This window comes from Alligator mississippiensis, chromosome 7 (genome assembly GCF_030867095.1).
Source record: "Alligator mississippiensis isolate rAllMis1 chromosome 7, rAllMis1, whole genome shotgun sequence".
NCBI lineage: Eukaryota > Metazoa > Chordata > Crocodylia > Alligatoridae > Alligator > Alligator mississippiensis.
Window position 1 is genome coordinate 71,263,657 of NC_081830.1, and position 22,874 is coordinate 71,286,530.

General features: G+C 38.7%; 1 long non-coding RNA gene across 2 annotated transcripts in view; it reads left to right on the forward strand.

Moving 5' to 3' along the window:
* Positions 1–542: 542 nt before the first annotated feature.
* Positions 543–22,874, forward strand: part of LOC109284222 (uncharacterized) — a 277,189-nt gene continuing 254,857 nt past the window's right edge. The window contains exons 1-2 of one of the 2 annotated variants that reach the window (XR_002091597.2): positions 543–708; positions 832–975. This is a non-coding gene — a long non-coding RNA (uncharacterized LOC109284222). The remainder of the gene's footprint in view (positions 709–831; positions 976–22,874) is intronic. The other variant, XR_002091596.2, reaches the window with a different exon arrangement.

Consider the following 22,874-nt stretch of genomic DNA (forward strand, 5'->3'; position numbering starts at 1 on the left):
TCAGGCTATAACATTTAAAAATAATCGATATGGAATCCAGAGGGACAGCATTCAAGAAATCCAAACACTTAAAAGCTCCTTAGCTTAATTGAGTGTTTATCAGAGTGATTACAAATTCTTGAGAGTTGTCTGATAGAAAAACCTTGAGGTACTCATTAAAATTAATGGGCATGGTTTGTTTATCCACTAGAAAAGAAAAACAAACAAGAACATTCTCAAGTCTCCTGCTAATGTACAAGAGGTGAGACTATATGATGCAACTGTGCCAGGTGCCGTGGAATTATGGATATTCAAAAATAGTTGTAATTTATAAATAAAAGTTTCTGGTATCTTTGTGCACTTGGTAGTGATTGAATTTTCAGGTAAATGGCTATGATAAGTAGTTGAGAGAAATGGGCAAATCCCCTGTATAAAAACCATGAAGTTAATCATGAACTTAACAAGTCTCTACAAGTTTTGCCTACTTCCCTAGAGCTAACATAGGAAACAAGCACAAAGATTCATTTGATCTGGTTCATGAAGCCTTAAAAAAACCAACAAATTGAAACTATGTTAAATTACAGCCCTGATCTGAAAGAGGTAGGACACCATCAAAGAAGCAACAGAAATCAGACTGAGCCTAACACAGATTTGTCCTGTGGGAGTATTTTTGACCTCTCAGGATCCCAAGTGGGAGAACGCTGACCACCAGGTAGGGAAGGGAGACAGGTAAATTACTTATTGTTTTAAGCTATATTTTCTTTTAAATTTCTTTGTTCTGAATAAAGAATTCTTTGTTTTATGAGTGCTTCATGGTAATTGGTATCCTTGTCATTACCTCATAATGTTTAGAACTACAACTAATGTTGTGAAATAAGGCAATCACAATGAATTGCGGGGACTTTCAGCTTAATGCCTTGCCCTAAAGGGAGCGAATGTGAGGATTGCACCACCGAAAATGGACTGAGGAAGCTTAGCATCACCAACCTTTTTCAAGTCAGTACCTTGATTTATGGCTGTGTTTTTGGGAATGCTGAATTCTCTGTATTTGGTTCCCAGGATAAAAATAGAAAGAGAGTGATTTAAAAAAAAAATAAACACAGACTAATGTAATGATGAAGATGTTGAAATGAAGATGTAACATAAGTGCCAAATCCTCAACTGAATCAGTTGAATTCCATCCATCTCAGCAGAGTTGGCCCTTTCACTTTGGTTGTAGATGCAGACCAGACACATGAAAACGTATTTTATTTGTTTTTAAAGTAATGATAAATATTATGTTCCAGGGTTTAGCTAGTAATTGAATACCTTCAAAATATAGCAGGGTCCCTACTATTTCATTTAAGAAAATGCATGTCTTTAATTCTGATAATTATACAGATGATAAACAGAATTTTCTCCATGGTTAAAAGCAAAACTAAGTTGTTGATCATATTCTTCAAATAAGTGATGGCTAGAGAATGATATTTAGAAATTCACTTTTAGAAATTGGCTTGTAGGAAAAATAACTATTGTGTCAGAATAGTGGCCTGGGGAAAACAGCAAGGAAACTCACGTTCTCACCATTTTAGCATCCAGGGGTCCAAGATTAACATACAAGCAGGCACATACAGCTGGGGAGATTGGAAACATGCAGCAGTAAAACAACCACACTGTTCCCTTAAGAGCCAAAACAAGATAGGAACCTGCAGAATCAGCATCAGGTCAAAACGACCAGTGGTAATATGGCAAAAAACTGGGATCCCTGATCTTGGGGGAGTGGCCAAATTAGGAAACTGGGAATGACCCAACCTACACGGCTGCTGACATCCTTGTTGAGAAACCCAAGAGATTAATTCAAGCAAGAATTGCAAGGCAATGTTCACGTACCAGCCAGGTGTACCATCTCCTTGCAAAATCCCAGGACTGGTAAATAATTAGGACTGTATAATTATTTTGCTGACTTTACTCACACAAGTCTTATTTGCTATCGCTGTGTGTCAATAAAATTCTCCAATTATTGAGCAAAGGTGTTGTGGTCCGTTTCAAAGGCATGTGGTTGGTTTCACTCGAACAGTTTGTGTCTGCCTGCATCAATGTGTTGGAACTGGTTTGTAAAGCCAAAAATAACAATAAAGAGAGATTATTTACATAATAAATATGCCACTCAAGAATGAATGACAAGAAATATTCAAACAAGAGAGAAAAATATATGCTCTCAGGATTTAATAATTTAGCCTACAATGATAAAACAAATGCCATTTCTATTTCAGGGAATCAAACCACTCAAGATACAGTTTATATGCTTTATCCCTTTTGATATTCTGGATTGTCAGACTACTAAGCAAAAACACGGTTATTTAGACAGTGTATATGGTTATACATATACTGTACATTTTTTTTTTTTACACTGTAGTGAAGTGGTGGCTGCAGTATGTGTAAGCTTGTCTAAGCTAGATCAAGAACTAATAACAGTGTAGTTGAGGCAGCCTGGAACGCAGCATGGTCTGTAAAATACTTTTATTATGAACCTCTTCTGACTTTTTGGTTGTCACAGATACACTGTTACCACTACATCGGCTAATGGGTTTAAAGCTAACATAGGTCTTTCTGTGTAAGCTGCAATTGCATTTTTGATTGTGATGTAGACATTCTACCTAAAGCAAAATACTGTCTTCCAGATTTTTCAGAATAGTTTTTGCATTGATCAATTGAAAGATAATAGTCTATCGGTTATTACAAACTTCACAGTTAAGAAGACGAAGTAGGATGTGGGGGGGGAGGTGATGAGGGAGAGAGGAAGGGGTTCGTTTTTGGGTTTTACCTGACCAACTAAACTTTCATATTAGCTTGGTATGGCTGATGTATTATTCTCTTTCATGTTTTCATATAGCAGACTCCCAAGGGTTAAAATGTAACGGTAAAGATTTAATGTAGCAGTCTAAGATATGATTATAGTTGTCAGGTATCAGTATTAGACAGAATGTTATTACTTATCCCCAGCTGAGCTGTCGTCATGTTATTCTGACATCTAAATCTAAGTGGAATGTTTTAAATAGACAGCAATTTGCTAAATCTCAAAACAGAGTTGATAACAGTCTCTCAAGGAACTGTACAGAGAAAAAAATATTCAAAATTGGCTTATAGTGTTTATAATGTACTAGACTGTCTGGATTCAAGGGTACTTTTTGAAGGAGCAATGTAATTATTACCAGCATTGATGAAACTGATAACAAGGCTGATTCTAGAATGATAGCTGAGGACAAAGGAAGTTTGACTGTCATTTGAATAATTGGATTGAGATGTACAAAAAAGGAAACCAACAATTTAGAAAGAAAGGAATAATTCCAGATTACAAGTTGTGAGTTTGGGGATTTTCATTAGTCAGAATGGAGAAGAAAGAATCAAAGGTTTAAAAGGTTAATTATTATAAAAATGCACTTAATGGACTAAAAGACAAATGGAATAGAGAGAAAATTATTAGATAAAATATTAACTTTACAAAATGATTTTACAATGACTAGATTGTTTGAGTTACCCATTAAAATGCCAGTTAATGTATTTCTTAGGATTTTCACATGGGAATAACCTTATTAAAGCTAGGATGTATAATGGATTCTTTAAAAATATAGACAGCAGGATTACTTGAGAATTATAATATAAATGCAAAAATAAGAAGTAGAAAATACAGTGCTACAAAAATAGGGACATCCATATTTCCAAGACACATTTACATAAAAAAATAATTTTCACAATCTGAAAATATCATTGCGCCATAAATATCTGGAATGATTACCTATTGATTTCAGTAATGCTGATATTAGCCATGTCCACACATGCATGAACATTTGGTTCCCGAGGGACAACTAGCGATGGCACACCTTATGCACCTTATGCCAGTGCTAGTTGCTGCATGCCCTCTGGATACCCAGAGGTCAACCTCCACCTGCCCCCAGCGCTTCTCAATTGCAGCACAGAGAACAACTGAACATACTGCACAGCCTCCCTCATTTGGATGTGGCCATTTTGTGCCTGAGGAGTGTTTGCTAAGAAGGGATTAACAGAAGGTTGTTTTCACATCATTAATGCCAAAAAGATCTAGTTGTATAACTTATATTCATAATGAGCAGTACTAACCATTAGGATTGTGCAAAACTGGCTGTACTCGATTCAGAGTCAGCCCAAATTGGGGACAGTGATTCAATTTGTTGATTTGGATCACTGTCCCCAATTCAATTCGGCCAAATCCAAATCTAAAGATTCAGTGCTGATTCAGGGAATCAGTGATTCAGATATAGACACAGCTTTAAATGTTTATTTTACATACCTTGAGATACCAGGTGCAGCTCATGAATGCTGTGATGCTGGGGCTGATAGAGTGTCCCACAGGAGCGTGGCCCCCCACCCCCCGTGTGCTTGGCGGTGAACCCAGAAGTGGACTGGAGGTGCTTCTAGTCAACTTCTGGGTCTGGTGCTGTGTGCGCTGGAGAGCCCCCTGTGCTCCTGTGGGATGCTCCATCAACCCAACCATCTCAGCATTCACATACCGCCTGGTACCTTGAGGTGCGTAGAAAAAACTTTTAAAGCCGTGTCTGTTCAAATCACTGCATCTTTCTGAAACTCTCCAAATCGATTTGGAGAGATTAAAGGGCCTCCTGATTTGATTCAGATTCAGAGATTTAGCCACTGAATTGGGCCAAATCTCCACTGAATTGAATCAGGGACCAAAGCTTCTGACATCCCTATTAACCATCAAGTTACCTAATGCTTGAAGCCAAGTGGCACAAAATCAGGTCTGGAGGGAGATGGGTTGTATTTAGAAGTTATCCTGTATCCACTAACATCATTGAAAAAGTTCCTGTTGACTTCAGTGGTTGCAGAACCATGTTATTTTTAAACAAATAATCCCATTAATAGATAAGCCATTACTAGGTATAAGGGTGCCAGAATTAAGTCCTTTGGGCTCAGAAGTAGACCCAGTTTGTGGGTTGTGTATATACTGGGTGATGATACTGCGAGTTGCACTGATTTAGCTCCATTGCCTTTACTTTAACTACACCAATATACATTAACCTTTGATCTGGACCAATGAAAATAAATCAGTTTATTCACCTTGGAAAGCTGAAGAGCTAAAATCACATTATTGTCATGACCCTTTGATGCCTGGGAAACAGAGTATATCATTGTAATTTATATTAGATATGTTTTATATATTATAGCTGTAAAACAGGGAAGAACAGGAAGGGATTAGAGCAATGAATGTAATAAAACAATGTTTCCTAAATTTAATATGCTGTATGTTTGAAATGTCATCTGAATTCCCTATAGATTCCTAGTTTTCATTGCTAACAAGCAGTAGTACGTGTAGTGTATGTGAACCGAATTTGAATAAAATATTTTGATTTATTAAATAACGTGATCTTGCAGTAGCAAACAATGAGATAGATACTTCAGTGAACTTGGGATCATGGAGGGACAAAACAGTGGGGCAGAGTCCAGGGATAGTTTGTAATGCTTCATAATGGTGTGTTCAACTTGCTTTCTCTGCCCCACAAAAGGATCCGTTAAAGGCTGTAGATGAGACAGATCTCATAGTTTTCATCATCCTCTGATACTACTACTATTTTCCTCCAGGAAACCCTGCTGTTGTATTTTAGATATTGGTTGGTGGAGAGAGGTTGGACTATATTTGCTAGTACCCTCCCTGATCACATTTGGAGAGTGAGATGGATTGAGACGGATGGTACTTATGGCACCTTCCTAATCCCCGGAAATTTATAAATGAAAGACAGTGAAAAGAATAAAATAGGGAAATGTCATTTAAATGGGTGGAGGGGGACCCCCTAATAGAAACCAGACACAGAATTCTGTTCTTTGGAGAATGCTTCTTATCATTGAAACGTTCAAAGAAGTTTACACGTTGCAAAACCACTGATTTTAACAGTCACTGTTAAATACTGACTAGTAAATGTTGTTCTATTTTACTCATCAAAAATAAATACAAGTAACACTCTGAGTGAAACCATTAGGTGGAATTGCTGTGTCTTAACTGGTACTGCAAAACAGGCTGTGGAGGATTTTTCAGTTCCAGTAAGAAAATTTCAAAATGCGATTCTCATAACTCAGTTTTGTGGCCTTCACATTGCCTTTTGTAAAGGCAGACCTGAAAACATGGTGGTATGGTTTGTTCTCAATGTATCACATTCTTTGACACACAGCTGGCCTGGTTTTATCTTATTAACGTGAATGACAAATGGACCAATACAAGTGTGCACTGCAGACAGTGTCCGTGTACAACCTGCCGCTTTCAGAATTGCTTATCTTCCATCAATCAAAGAATGATCGAGATGCAAACCTTGACACTTTAGAATTGTGACAGCATATGCAAGATAAATGGAAAACTTTTGCTTACAGCACAGGCAGCTTTCATCAATTTAAATGTCACATTAGTGTCTTTAATATTCACTGGTTCACAATGTCAGACTTCTCAGCTCTCTTTTGTATGACCTCACTATAAGCAAACTTGAAGACAGTCTCAAAGCTCATATTACCATTCACTGAACTATCATTGAAGGGATTTTTTTCTGCCTTAATATAACTCAGATATTCACATAGAAGTTCACAATACTCCCAACACCTGCAGTTTGAAGCAAATCATCAGCTAATTAATCCAGTTATCTATGGGCCAAGATAAAGTCCTCAGAAAACTAAGAATTTTAGTTTTATGAGGGCTCTTATCTTTATCAGTAATGACATATCTGAGCGAGTTCTTTATTATGAGACCAATGCCAATTACTTATCTACACCAAACTGCACATCTAGTTTTCCTTTGAAGAGGAACAGCTGAAATGGTTAGTAATTTTTAAAGCATCGATCCTAAATGCTACATGTTTTGTGCGCCAGAATTATAAATTATGTTTCATAGACATGAACAAACCATTAATTTTGTCAGTCACTTTTTTCTTATACAACTAGGATTTGATTTAGCAAGATATTTAAGCACATGCCTTACTTTTAAGCATGGAAAGTAATCCCTGTAAAGCAAGGCATGTGCTGTTGTACTGATCTGTACATGTTTGTCAGTTGCCACCCTTGATTGCTTTTTAGTTTCCTGAAAACAAATGTGTAAATAGAGAGACATACACCTATCTTTACTGAGATCTCTTTTTTAGTATTTTATATTCTGTTCCTTTTTTGTTCCAAATCCATGCACCTTAGGCCAGGGTCTTTCCAGTGTATATTGAAAATGCTTAGAATGTTTAGCAATTATGAACTAAATCAGAGACCAACTGGAGAAGATCAGAAGAGTCAGTATCGCAGTCATCTTGGTGACTCCAGAGTTATTCAAGCTAAGAGAATGAACTACTTAGCTCAATAACCTTCAGAAATTGGTAAAGAAGGAAAGGTAAAACCAGTGTTAAGGAAAGATTCATTAGGCGCTGACTTTGTTTCTGATGCATCAATAGATGCAATTAAATTTCTGGCAAGAACTGTGTACAGAAGCTTATTTTAGCTTGACCTGGACAAGTAAAACAACTAGTGTCATCAAAAATGTGCAGGAGGAAAGTTGTTTGTTGTGTAGTGAAGCACTAGACAGAGAAGTGTTAGAAACTCAGTAGCCTGCATCACAGTGGTCATCTTCTAAGAAAAAGCAAGGCAGAAGAGACCATGCCTACGATTGGGAATAAAGGCTGCCCTAGGGAGGAGGCAAACTGCAAGAGATAATGTGTAAATCTCATAACTCTGATTATGTTGGATTGAACACCCCAGGGAAAAGGAAAGGAGACCTTGGCAGCAGGACCCACCCTGCTGAATGCCAAGATGCAAAGGAAGCTCCCAGAGATGCCCCTGCCCAGCCCAGAGCACAGGAAAGGAAGGAATGGGGCTTCTTGCAGCAACGGTACTTACCAAATGAGACTCCGGTGGTATGGTCTGGGGAAACCACAGAGCCACAGCCAGTGTGCTTTACCAGTTTGTGCCAGCTGCCACTGGGCCAACACATGCAAACCATGCCATAAAAACCTGCCCCATCTCAGCCAGGGATGGGGAATCCCAGAGAAGGGAGTACAGGTGCCGAGAAGCTGGCTTCCACCAGAACTTGCCCCGGCAGGGGCTTAAAGAGAAAAGCAGTGGTTGTTCCTCTGGTGTGAGACTCGAAGGAGTCTCTTTACCTTCCAAAATCTGATGAATGGGAAATGAAGGCTTAAAGAAGACAGCAAGATTGTAAGTTGGTCACAACAGGAGGGAATATTCCCTGGGCACCCACGGATAAGGTTGTACCCTAGGACTTGCTTATTTTTGCTATTATAGTTAAGTTGCTCACAGGGACTAAAAGGTCCAATGGACTGAATTATAACTTGGCTATTAGACAGTGCCAAAGGCTCACCAATTTGGGAGAATAGGAATACTGACTGTTCCTTAGACAAATGATCTAAAAAGGACCAATAACTTTGGGTTGGTGCAAGGACAGGGTGCAAGGGGAGGTGGAGCCGTAAGGAACACCAGTAGGATATGAGCTAACGGCACGTTAAAACAAGGAGCTTCCCTCTTTCTTCATATTTACATCAGTGTGGTGGGGGACATGAGGGGTGCACGCTGTTATTAAGTGATCACTAAGTCAAGCTATCAGGTCCTAAAGGTCAGCGAGTAAAAGATTGCCCCCCAAAGTGTAAGCAGTCAACATTGACTATGCATGGTCACTTACAGAGACTCAGTTTAGTACATATACTTCATGGATAGGTACAAGCATTCAAAAAGCCTGAGGCAGAATTGATCTAAATAACACCATTTTCTATAAATAGAATAGTTTAGATCAGTAGTGACCAGAACACACATCCCCACTTTTATTCGGGGGCTGAGGGGGAGAGGAAACTTAGACCGGGTTCTGCCATTTTTAAACCCGTCTATGTATGCCAAACTTCTGTTCTGTTTCCTATCACTTATACCATTAAAAGTGTAATGCCTATACTTGACCCATGAGGATGTGTCTCAATTTTCTAGAGTTCACTGGCAAATATCCCGGGTAATTAGATGATATATAAATTATGCAAACTATCTTATTGAAGATATTGTTTTTTGCTAACTTTGTGATTTTTAAAGAAACTTTATTGAAATAATATTGTACCTGATGGTGCATTGAACTCAAAAGAAAAAAAAAAATCCCAATTAGTTAAAGGGATTCAGATGAAAATCATATTCAATTTAATATATTTTTGTCAGATGTTATCAGAGATAAGACTATACTTTAATAGTAATATGCAGTTAATGAGACAGAAAAAAAAGAAGACAAGGTCAATCAGAGGAGCTGTGAAGTGTTCACTATTTGGAAAATCAAGTCACTTCTATTTTAGCCCTTTAAAAAAATGTTCCCTGACTGACTGTAAACATGCATAAGTATCCATAAGATCAGGACCATATTTATTTGGGTAGATGTGATATCTTTTATTAGATCAAGTAAATAGTTGGAAACATTTTTCTTTGAAAGCTTTTGGATTGGAGGGGCGGGGAGGTAGGAAGGTAGAATGTTGACCTGGTGATAGGTGGTAGCTGGTAAAATGTAGACAGGTTACCGGTGTTATCAGAATGCAAACAGGTTATAATGTGCCACAAATCCAGTGTCTTGTTGAGTGAAAGCCCTTTTGAGATTTGTGAGGTGACAGTCACAGGTATTCTTCTCGGTGCAACTTCACTGGTATCAGAGCACTTGGCTATATATTACAGCTTTCTTGGTGTGTTTAGTGTGATTGCTGGTTCTGTGTAGATTTGTATGTTGGTCCACCGGTTTCTTGCATATGGTGGTTTGTATTTTACCATTATAGATATTGATCATAGTGTCTAAAAAGGAAATGTTGGTGCTGGAATATTCTAGAGAGAGTCTGGTAGAGGGGTAATGGTTATTGAATTTGTGACAGAAATTAATCAGAGACTGAAGGTTTTTTGTCCAAATGATCTTTTTTAGGATCATTTTTTGGAAGCTGAATTGTTATATACAATGAAATATGTCAAAAGACAAAGAGTTGAACAGGTTTTGAAAATAAAGGTATTAGGATTGCAAATATCTTGGTCAAAGATTGCACTCGATCTTAAGAATGTTCCTTCAGATAGGAAATAAAGAAACTTTTATTTTCCACTGTATTTGAATAAACAAATGCTAACCTCATCTCCAAAATTATGTAATATGTCAGGGCCTCACAAAGGGGAAAACAGTGTCTCCCTAACATGAGAGTTCTTTGATACTCGTATTCTCTCCCTCTTCGTCTCTGCAAGTCATTTATCTTCTAAGTGTGTTGTTATTCACCACCACTGCATATGTCAGCCATTTACCTTATAACAATTAAAATATTACAATTGACATCCACTATTAAGTTTAAATATTTTATCTCCCTCAGGCATAAATTCCATGTATTACTTTCACCATTCCTTTTTTATTATCAATGGCTTATTTCACACCTTTCATTTTTAATTGTTCACTTTTTCCTCTCTCTGAATTCCCCATAGAGCATCCCAGACTATAACTGACTACAGTAGATTCTGTACCAGGGATGGTTTAGATATCCACTTATAACATGTATAACAAACATGACATGTTAAAGTATAAATATTGCCATTTATTTAAAAATGGATTCAGCTGTTCAGGGTTCACTGAGAGAAATATAATATTTGCTTTATACATTTATTTTTTCCACTTCCAAGGAAGACAGAAAATCTACTTTAGATGAATTGAAGCTAATAAAACAGGATAGGTCTGCTCCTGGAAACACTAGGAATATGTATAAACTTACTCACATGAGAATCTGCACTGAATTCATTGGTAGTACTCAGGTAAATAGCTACTTAAAGAGCAATGTATTTGCAGAACTGGGCATCAGGTGTTTGAATTCAGCAATTCTCATTAAATATTTGGCAATTCCCAGGTTAAATAAATGTAACTGGCATACCCAGAAGTCCTGTGCATATGGATGTGCAATATCACAATAATTATTCAGATTTAATGATGGTCACTATGAGTTCACAAATCATTAGTGTGTTGGGGGTTGCAATCAATATAGTTCTCACTGGTAGGATTGTAAAATATGACTCTTGTTTATTTTTTATTATGGGAGTGATTTTGTGTTTTGTCCTTGAGGTAGAACCTAAATTTGGAAATTATTTATTAAGGCTTAATATTTTTTGTTTATCTTTTTTAAAGTGGTAAACTGAGTTTCTATTTATAATATCAGTTGTTCAGGATAAGAATGATAGTTTATGATGTGCATGTAACTATAATTAAAAAAATCATGTAATCATGACAAATTATAAGTACTTGTAATCATTTCAAACTACAAGTATCTTATGTGTGTTACAGGTTATGTTACTGCAGTGTTTCAAACCTGCAAGAATTTGAGGTCAAAATCCTTAACCCAATAGATATAGGGACAAAAATGAAGTATGCTGGGAGAAAAGGAAGAAAAATTACCAGACAGCTGCAGTAAAGTATCTGTGATAAATCCATAAATTAACATGAATTTGGCAGGGTACCTTTGGTGCCTGCCACTTTAAGGGCCAGAACAGGCAGCAGAGCAGCCTGCAGGGGGCCACCTGATTGGGAAGTGGGACCAGCTGCTTAAGATAAGAGTGGCCCTCAGTATCAGGGCCAGCAGTTTGCTGCAAGCAACGAGAGAGGAAACAGCACCTGGCCTGAGCTGCTGCTCACATAACATCTTGGAGGTAAAAGGCAGGAACTATGGGGATGGCAGGAAGTTCCTGGTCCTAAGGCATGACCTAAAACTACACCCTACTGGGGCAGGATGATGTGGTGGTGCTGCTTGTCGTGGGGTGGTCCTTTGAAAATGGCATGCCAGTTGCCTCCCTAGTGATAGGCAAGTATGGGGAACCTTATAGTCATATCCTCCACAACCTGGTGGGTAACTCCATAGTAGAGACAGGTTAAGGGTCCAGGCATATCTATGGACACCTGAGTCCCACAGATTGTAAGAACCCAAGACCCCAGTGAGGGACAACTGAGTAGTAGCCCTAGTGAGGGGGAATAGAGTAGATAGTAGGCCACACAGAGTAGGGGTAGCATGTAGGACTGTGGATGATTGTGCAGAGTAAGGTCAGCATAGGTGGGTTTGAAGGGCTGTACAGGGGCATGTAGAATATGGTCTGTGTGACTGGAAGGACTGTGCAGAGGCCAGCCCCAACAGTTCAGTGATGTAAGCCCTAGTGAAAGGGGACATAAGTTGGAGGCCTTAGTGAATAGGCATGACTGGAGGCCCTAGCAAAAGGGCAGGAAGCCCAGGTATGTATGAGGAGACCTGAGGCATAGTATTTACTTTGGATGCCATCTGCAAGGCATGGGACATGGTATAGGGAAGGTTGGAGTGGTGTATAATGCTCTTGGGATCAGGACATAAAATGGGTAGTCTCCTGCATTATTATATCCTCTTTTATACATCAAGTCATGGCAGGAAAGACAGGGCAGACTGCCCTAGACAGGTGGGCAGGCCGACATTGGGACTGGCCTCAGGACATCCCCCTGTTACAATGCACATGAGCACAAATACATTGTGGAAATCCAAATATGGAATAGTGTGTTTAAGTTCTTATAGAGGGTCATCAAACAAAAAGAGAGACTGAACATATAGGCTAAGTAATTTCTTAAATCAATGAGTTATAACAGAGGTGGACAAAATACAGCTCACAGGCCAAATCCAGCCTACCAAGTGATTCTATCCAGCCCATGGCAGGTCCCTAGGCCCTACCTGGCCCAGGTGTATGAGGGCATCCTGGGCCATGGTCCATGTAGCTGGTCCTGCTATCTCCAAGTGTGGTGGTACTGCCTGGCATAGGCATACCAGTAAATGTAGTCCATGGGTCCAGGTGGTGAGGCAGTGGGGTGCAGCGGCTGGATTTGGCCATGGGACCAGAATCCATCGCAGGGATGTGCAGCTATCCTATCTGCTGGCCAACCACTCTCTGCCTGTGGGGGTCCCAGGCCAGTGTCCCTGCAGATACCACCTGCCTACTCAATCTGATGCCCAAGTTCTGGTTGTGGGGTGGATGAGCCCAGGGCTGAATAGGATCAATTGGCAGATCCCTGGCCCTTACCTTCACCATGCTTGGTAGTGTAAACAGACATGCTAAGGGGCCAAGACTGGGCTAGCTCCTATCTCCTCAGCCCTCAGCAGGTCACCAGAACTCCTTAGGTGGCCCTCTAGCCCACCCCTGCTTTATAATCTTGTAAAGGATTCATCATCAATATAAAAGCTGACCGCTGGTTTATAATCTTGTAAAGGATTCATCCTAACACAACAGAAAATGAAAGGCTACAATTCTTATTTAATTCTATATTACCCACTGAAATGGGCACTATTCTACTAAAGCTCTTCAGATGAAGGGAGATGGGCCAGACATAAGTTTTATCTTAAACAAAGAAAATACTTCTTAGAAAGGCCATCTCTGTTGAAATATTTATTTGGTGTTGGTACTATTAAAATATTAATGTGATAAAGGTCAGATAAAAACTGTTTCCAACTGAATACTAAACAAATTCCTAATGTACCCTGAGCTGTATAAGCAACTAGCCAAGTCTATAGTTTGTAACAAAGCATCTTAGAAGTTCTTTGTTCTTCTTTTGTTATCACCCCTCCCTCTGCCCCCCCCACCCCCCATTCTTCTCAACTTTGACACAGTTTTCTCCTGATTATGAAACCAAACTTATGAGCTTGAAAAGCTCAAATGTTCTTTGGTAACCATAGGTCACAGATTAAAACCCACCATTGGTGCTAAAAAAAATAGTACATCAGCAGATACAGAGCATGAATATCACTATTCCATTCTGTTAACAAACATAAGGATTACTTCCTCAGTGGATACTCAAAAGCAGATGAAACCCATAAACATAGGAATCCCCTGCACAAACAACCAATAGATAGAGGATGCTCAGTTGTTCCTACTTCCTTTTCTTGTCTCTGCTCTTAATTGCTTTTTATGTTAGTCTGAATTTTTCTCAGAATTAATTGCTTTAATTGAGGCAAGCAGCTTAAATGGCTTCTGTGAAAACATTGGACAGCTTAATGTAGAGAAGAGCTATTAAGAGGGCACATGATAGAGGTAAACAAATAATGGATATTTTACACAGGAAGTCAATCTGGCTCTATTCCTTATTGTTTCTATTAATACAAGAACCAAGGGACATTTAATGAAACTGAAAGGCAGCAAAATGAAAACCATTAAAGAAAATAAGTATTTACACAAATGCATAATTAACCTGTGGAATTAATTCCCACAAGGGATCACTGGAGCCAAGAGCTTAGCAGGATTCAGAAAAGGATTAGACATGTATATGGATAATGAAAACCTCCATAATTATAGAGGACTGGGTAAAAATATAAAATGGAAATAGGGTTGATCCTACTTGCATTAAAGCATTAGTCTATAAACCATCATTCTTCAGGGTACAAACCATCATCTGAAGAAGTTGGGAAGAATAACTTTTAAGGGTATGTTATTCCATGGTTTTTCAGAGTTTATTTTACCTTCCTACTAAGGATAGGATGCCAGATTAGATGGCCAATTGTCTATTGTAGTTTCTATGCCCTGATGAACAGAAGTCTGCACTAATGAAATGATGCAGGAATTATATGCTTGGGTTTTTGTCCTTCTTTAGCAGCAAAAGAATTGAGATTTTGACACCAGAATAAGATGAATACAGCCTTAACCAACTATCTCTACAATTATTATTAAAATAGTCCTAAAACAAAGTAATAAAAAGATATACTGCCTCCTGGAAAATATAAAATAGCATTACTTCACTATCCTGTTCTACATATTCATAATATTGAACATTTGTAATACTGCATACTGGATAAGATTGTTTTGCTTCAGGCATCTGTTAGAGCTGCATTTTCCCCTCTGCTATCTGTTCACATTCAGTACATTTCATGTACAAAGGAAAAGGAGTAAAACACTGAAATTTAAACATATTTGCTAGAATGTGTTTAAAATTCAAAATATAACGGAACTGGAAATATCTTTTGTCTTTACTGTAAGCTAAATTGTCACCACAGCGTATTAAATCCAATTTAATACTACCACTCAGGAGCTCATTAATGTAATGGTTAATGCAGGGTTGTTGTTTTTTTTTAACTCTTGTTACCATAGATCCATTACAGAACGTACTCAACTGTTGCAACTCTGAGAAACATCACCTTAGATTAGAGGAATGTATACTCCTTGTGGTTTTTAAAGCTGTAAGAATAAGATTAGCTTCCAAATTCAGATACATTTAAACTTGTCTGATAACAATTTATTAACAGCACCGCCATAGCCTTCTCCTACCTAGCATGCTGCTCTGCTCAATCTGGCATTTTAAATTATTGTATTTTTCTGAGGCAGCCATATTTTGAATTCTGTAATAATAGAATTTCTTCAGGCAATAGTTGCCCCCACTTTGTTGGCTTGCTTAAAATAAAGTGTCTCACCTTTAGTTGTCAGGGATCTCTGCCAATACAATGAATACCAAAAGCAATCTGATGACCTCGATGGCATTATTATTGAGCCTATTTCCCCTTTAGTAGTAATAACACTATCTAAACTAGGTTCTTGAAATCTCTGTATACAATACACATGGGGAATTGTTCTCTACAAACACAGATGCTGCTGAAGAACAAAAATGTAGCAGACATATGGTAGGTTGAAGGTGGATTTCCATTGCCATTTTTCTTATTAACTTTTTCAGGCTGTCTGCCAATTGCAGCCAGGATTTTTTGATACATGGCCTAGACAGTAATCATTAGTACAGTTTTTGTTGTTTGGGGGGTGTTGTTGCTGTTTTAGCATTCTGATATTAAATCAATCCATGAATTTCATTTACCACTGGTAAAAACAGAAGTAGTGACAGACTCCTCATTAGTACTCACTTTATATTGCAGCATTATTTAAGTCTTCCAAATCATTTACTTATGATCTGTTCCATTCTGCATGATATTTATAAAGCTTTGAAAATGTGAGATGATCACTATCTTTATTACTCCAAAGCTACATATTAAAATATATCAAATTCAAATGCAACATAATTAATAGCACAGTTTCTTTCATGGACTTATTTATTTTAGAAAGTTCAAAGAGAACAGCTGAAAAATAAGTACATAAATGAACGAAATTCCTTATTTAGCTTAAAGGGCATACTGGGAACTCTTTGGATAGATGGGTCTGTAAACCATATGTATAGCTGACAAGGTTTTTTGGGTAAATGTGATATCTTTTATTAAACCAACTAAATAGTTGGAAAAATTGTTCTTTGCAAGCTTGTGGACACAAACACCCTTTTCAGGCATAGGGAGAATCTGCTGGTGTTTTGTGCTCTCTTGGATGGAATAGAAGCCGACATGAAAAATGCAGATCTATGAAAATGCAAATGTGTGGCAGTGAGGATCAGAAGCCATGGGAGACAACAGGTATGAGAAGGGTAGATGTGGGTGAGAATGGGAGGAATATTGACCTGATGATAGAATGTAGCTGATAAAATGTAGACAGGTTCCTGAGGTTATCAGATGTTAGGCAAGTTATAATGTGCCATAAATCCAATGTCTATATATTTAGTCCATGATTTTTGTATCAAGGATCTTTCTGATGTTCATAGGCTTGTCTACAAAAGGTATTTTGTAGATTCTCTTTGAGGATTTGAACTGAGAGACTGTAGTGAGAGTGGTTGTCCTGTGAGAAGTGTGCACCCACAGGTCATTGGTTATTTTAGTTTTTGATAGATTTTCAGTGTGCACCCGTTCTGGTACAGAGATGTTGTTTGGTTTCTCCTACATATTTTCCATCATGGCATTTGGTGCACTGGATGAGATATATTACATTTCTGGAGGTGCAGGTGTAAGATCCAGAAATGGTGATGGTCAGGGATCCTGGTTTTCTCTGATTAAAAAAAAAATCCCCAATTTTCAGATTAAAAATGTAATCCAAAATCCACATTTTTCTGTGATTAAAATGAAGCACCACTGATATTTAGATATATGTATAGTGGAGTTTCATTCTAATCATGGAAATAATATAGATTTGGGGTGACTTTTTTAAATCCAAACATTGGTTTGTTTGGCTTTTTTATCAGAGAAAACCAGGATCCCTGGTGATGGTTCTGTTGTGGGGTGTAGTTATTGTTGGGGTGGTGGAGATGCATTGGCAGGTTCTAAATTTTTTGTCCCGGCACGGTCTGGATTCATTCAGCGCACTTTGAGCCATAAGAAGTTTGCTTCTGGTGATGAGGTTGGTGAAATGTGATGCTTGTTTAAAGGCTAGGATGGGTGGTTCTGGGAAGATCTCTTCAAGAATTGGGTCCTCTTCTAGTGTAGGTTGAAATTGTTTGAGGATTTTCCATCTAGGTTCCAGTGAAGGATGGTATGTCATAACTAATGGTGTGCGATTCATGGGGATGGTCTTTTTGTACTGCAGCAATTCTTCACGTGGTATCCAGGTTGCCCTTTCATAAGTGTAATCTATCTCTCTGGAAGAATGTCCCTGTTGAGTGAAAGCCCTTTTGAGATTTGTGAGGTGATTTATTGAATCATAGATTGTAGAGTCAGAAGAGACCCAATGGATCATCGTGTCTGACCCCCTGTCCCTGGCAGGAAAGAGGACTGAGGTCAGACGACTCCAGCCAGATGACTGTCAAGCCTCCTCTTGAAGACCTCCAAGTTAGGTGATAGTACCACCTCTCTTGAAAGCCCATTCCAGGCTCTGACCACTCTTACTGTAAAAAATGTCCTCCTAATGTCTAACCTAAATCTACTCCCCACTAGTTTGTTCCCATTATTCCTAGTTACTCCCTGGGGTGCTCTGGTAAACAGAGCATCTCCAATTCCCTGTTGTCCTCCCCTGATAAACTTGTAGGTGGCTACAAGTTCACCCCTTAGCCATCTTTTGTAAAGGCTGAAGAGGTCCAGATCTCTCAACCTCCCCTCGCTGGGTGATGATCTATGTATAGCTGGCAGTTATCAAAGATAGGCTGCAGTAGATTATTCCTCTTAAGAGTATGTATTTTTATCCACAGATAGAAATTTTTTTGGTAAGTAGATCCATGGAACATGTTTGAATGCTTGTTACCTCATATATAATTAGGATATTTAGGTTTTGAATACTTGCAGAATGTCCCACTTGGTTGCCAACATGTTGTTTGCTGAAATGCATTAAAAATACTCTTTTTTGGAATATACATGATTTACTTAATGGTAGAGTGAACATACATCCTGGTTTAGCCAGGACAGTCCCAGATTTTGGAGCCTGGTCCTGACCTGTTGGTGTAAATTAAAATGAGTGTCCCAGAAATGCAGGGGCATGGGGCACAATCCAGTGGGGAGGCGAAGTGGCTTAGAGCAGTGTGGCATGGTGTGCCAGGCAGGGGGGTGGGCAGGCACCACTACTCACACACCTGCCAGACACACCACACCACCTTGTCCCCACCTCTGCCTGCTGCAGCACTGCCAACTTGGGGAGGAGGGGATGGAACAGTGTCCTGGATGTCCCAGATTTCCTTATGGTCACTTACCTAATGATATCTCATTATTTTATGTGACATGGATGATGGGCAAAGTAGTGACATATGAAAGAGAAATGTTGCCAATGAGTGAAGATATAGTAGTTTGGATTAGACAACTTTTTCCTGTCTACATTAACATGCAACAGAAGGAAATGATGAGCCTCTGTACAATACACAGGTAATGTCTGTCTTTGCATCCTAAGTTATGTTAAAGCATCTTCATGTCTTTGCCAGAAATCATTACTTATTATTATTGCATCATTTATAATATGGTAGCACCTATAACCCTCAAACTAGAAGTGGGCCTATTGTGTTGTGTATTTATAATGTATAATAATACTATTCATCTGTCCCAATGAGTTTATAGGATGATTTAAGATAAGAACAGCAAGTGAATATGACAAACAATAAGAGGTATTGTATATCTGGTTTTTGGGGGAGAGGGGGATAATGATATGAGTGATCATAAGATTGTACAGTTAAATAAGTGGTTACTGCGGCTTAATCCCTGACTAAAGGGCTGTACTAAAAATTGCAATGTATTATAGAATTATTCAATCTAAATTTAAACTGGCTAGCCTGGATTCCAGATGCTGGCTGGTCAGCATAGAAAAGCACAGAGCTCAGCATAGGTCAGTTTGTCCTCTTTCTCATTTAAAGCAGGCTTTATCTCCATATTGCACATGCCTGCAGTATAGCCATACACAATTTACATGCCTTCCAAACTAACATTGGTTCATTGATTTCTTTTAGGTGTTGCAAAGGAAGTGGATCTTGAGAACAGATGTGACAGGGGAGCTAGAGCATCTATGCGTAATGTGTAGTGTGAAAAAAAGCATGGGAATGGTTGAAGGAAGAGCGCAACATAGGGTGTGTGGGAATGGCACTTTTGTGGAAGTAAAGTTGGGTGGAGTGCCATGAGAAGAGAAAAATGAAGACAATCTGGATAGTGTAGTGGATAACAGCCTGGATGGATTTTCCCCCAATTTAAAGTTAATTATTATAGTAGAAACCTATTTTCCCATTACCGGATGGTTGCATGGCTCATGATACCATGAGCCCTAGTTCAGCATTGGTTTTGCACTCAGAAATTCTATGGTGTTTGTGTAATGCAGAATAGGGCGCACAAACTAATTCCTGATGAGGTGAAACATTTAACACTGACCATTGCAGCAGTATTAGGAACAACTATTTATATTCTAATTCATCATGGGGCTCTTATATTTAAAATTAGCATATTCATCTTATTTACCTAGAAAGAAGGCTCTGGCTTCAGCATGTTTCACATGGGGAAGGAGAGCAAAATATATATTGATGGACAAAGCAAATATTTTATTTTATAATGGTAGAAACATGTAATTTTTGTCACAGTGGGCACATCTACAGGAGATGGTACTGTACAGTCATACTTCCCAATACAAGTACTAAATAAATGCCCAGTATCCAGAATTACTGTGCAGCAGTGCTGGAAAACATCTTTTAAGTGATGCTACTGCTCAGTAGCCTAATAATACTGTGCAGTAGCATATTGGCATTGTCTGTGCTGTGATGTGCTACTGTGCACAATGTGCAGTATTATTAGACTACTGCAGAGTCAGAGTCTCATGTTGACATGCCCAGTATGCTTTAAAGCAGGGGTCAAACTCACCCTTTGCCCTGGGCCAGATCCAGATACAGTGGTGGCAGAGAGGATGGCACTGCAGTGGTTGCTGGTAGCAGGGTAAGTGGTAGCAGTTTAAGTAGCAGCAAGGCAAGGGGTGCCGTATTGGCTCAATCAGCGCTCAGACCCCTCTGCTGCCAAAGGCTGTCCCTTAAGGTCCTGTAGCCTCAAATTGTGTGGCAGGCCCCACACCCCCGCTCATCCAGCCCCAACTCCCAGCCCCTGTGGGAGCTCTATGGGCCAGAGGACACTCACAGGCTGTATGTTTGAGACCCTTGTTTTAAAAATACTGCAAAACAACCTTCTTGGCTTGCAATTTTAGATGTTAAACCAAGTGAGTTTATTTTCCCTTACTGCTACTTTGAAATTGAAATTGAAATTTGAAATTGTTCAAGTTTATGAAACGGGACTTGTAAAGGCCCGTACCATTCCTTGGGCAAGGATAACTTAAAATGTAATACGAAACACAAAGTAAAACGAACTTCATAAACAAAATCTTCTAGACATCTTGCAGTGTAACCTTATGATTCGTAACGTTCAAATAGGTAGAGTGAGAGACCTTTCAGCATCAAACTTTACATCTGTGTTTGCTAGCCTGAGGCTATGAAACTAAGTTCAGGTGCAATTATAGTTGCAGCTCTATCTCTGTATATCATTCATAAGCTCTATAGTTCACATTTCAGAATCAGAGTTACATAGCTATAATAGTGATTCGAGACAGGGATTTTTAAGTTAGAAGGACACCCATCTTCCTACTGTATAAAAATATACTAGCTAAAAACTCAGTGTACCTTAAGGTGATAGATAAACTGGGTGCATCTACATGTGCTATTAGTGTACCTCAGTAAACTCCAGCATAGCTCATGCCAGCATCAACTGCTGTCAGGCATGGTGTTTTCATGTGAGCCTGTGACTTTAGAAGTTTGAGCTGGGAAGGAACAGCCCAGGGCTGGAAGCAGGCTCAAGTGGTCATCCCCTGGATACAGGTCACAGTGTCAGGTGGTAAAGGGGCTGGCTGAAGCATGAGAGTGCCCAAAGAGTGGGGCCATGTGGCTAGCAGCAGGCAGAGGTCTAGCCCCTGGCTTCCTGGGCTGACCTGGCACAATTTATGCCCAGTTCGGTGTTTACATGTATGTTTAGGTACAGTTATTTTTGCTGCTCAGTTATTTTTGCTTCCATAAGATAGTATCATCCCTGACAAGATAAATACCATTTTATGGCTGTGAAAATTAGCTTGCTGCAGTCTAATAGCATCACACGTGTAGATCGCGATGCTTTATACATCAGCAAATTAGTCTACTGTGCAGTTAAGTGCATGTTTAGCTACATCCACTGAGACCTAGCTGAGATAACCTGCATAACTGGAATTTTCCTACAATACCCTGTATATTTTAAATTTAAACATATTCACTTGCCTAAATGTCTTCCCTTGTTATTAACTTGATTTTGCCTTATGAAAGGAGTCCCTTGATCTATGGCAAATGAGCCATTTTCTCACTATGACAAATAAGCCATTGTCTCACTAGAAATAAAACAAACAACCCATATTGTCATAGTGTAAAATTCTGATTTTCCTGTGTTTTCTTCCTTTATCATCTAATGGCTTCGTTGGTTGATATATTGTACTGCTGTTCCCCGCCACCCCTGTAAAACTAACAGGTGTTTTTGGATTTGCTTCATCTGTTGCAAATCATGAGCAAGTCCAACTGGAAATTTTCCATCTAGTAGATGGACAATATTCTACTCAGTGGTATTCTGCACCTGTTCATACAGTACCCTATCCAAGCTTGGTCTCTTAGTTGAAACTGGCTGGTCATTCTTTGACAGCTGGTTCATCAGATCCACATTATTGTCAGCACAGTGTAGATTTATTGTACAAAACACAGGGCACCTGTATCACATTATCTAAATCTGTCTACTCCTACCCTATGCTGTTGTTGACAGTGCCAACATGATACAAAGCAATTACCATTCCTGAATTATTTTGTGTGATTTCCTTTAAAAACAATTCTAAATAATAAAGGCAACCCTATAAACTCATTAAGAGGGACTTTTAATTTTTTTACACTGAGAGAAAAAGTATCTTTCAGGAAGATTTAATCATTTGAATCTGTATCTTCTTAAACGTAAGAACAAGATAAAGACAGATGAATAAATTATTCAGAAAGCAGCATATGTAGAAAAATTCTAATCAGTCTTTATTTTGGCAACCAGTGTATAACTACTTCTGACATCATATGGAGAGAAGATTTTTCCTTTTGCTACAAATTATCCAAACAGCATCTGACAAACAGAAATTCGTTTTGCTCTAATTGTAACACAGCATTTTATTAGCAAGATGCTCTGACGTATAAAAATTTCATTCTGGTTATATTAGAATATCTGGGAAAACACCAAACTACTTTAGCCTGTAAATGCCCTATAGCAAGGATTGGCTCTTTTCGGTAGACTATGTCTACTTTTCATGTTACAGCGTAGAGTAGCTGGGACTATCCTATGAAAGTTTTCAGGCTGGAAAAAAGTTCTTAAATTAGCCGCTCCCCCCAGTCCCTACCTGACATTCGCATGACTTTGCAACTACTAGATTTAGGATCTTGAGGGATTTTAATCACTTTATTCTATTTTAAGCAGAGTAATATGGCCCTATGATGGTTTTTACTTAAGAAAAAATAGTTTCTATGGAAAAGCAATTTCTTATCCATTAAAAATTAAGCCAGTCTGGTTCTCTCCCTG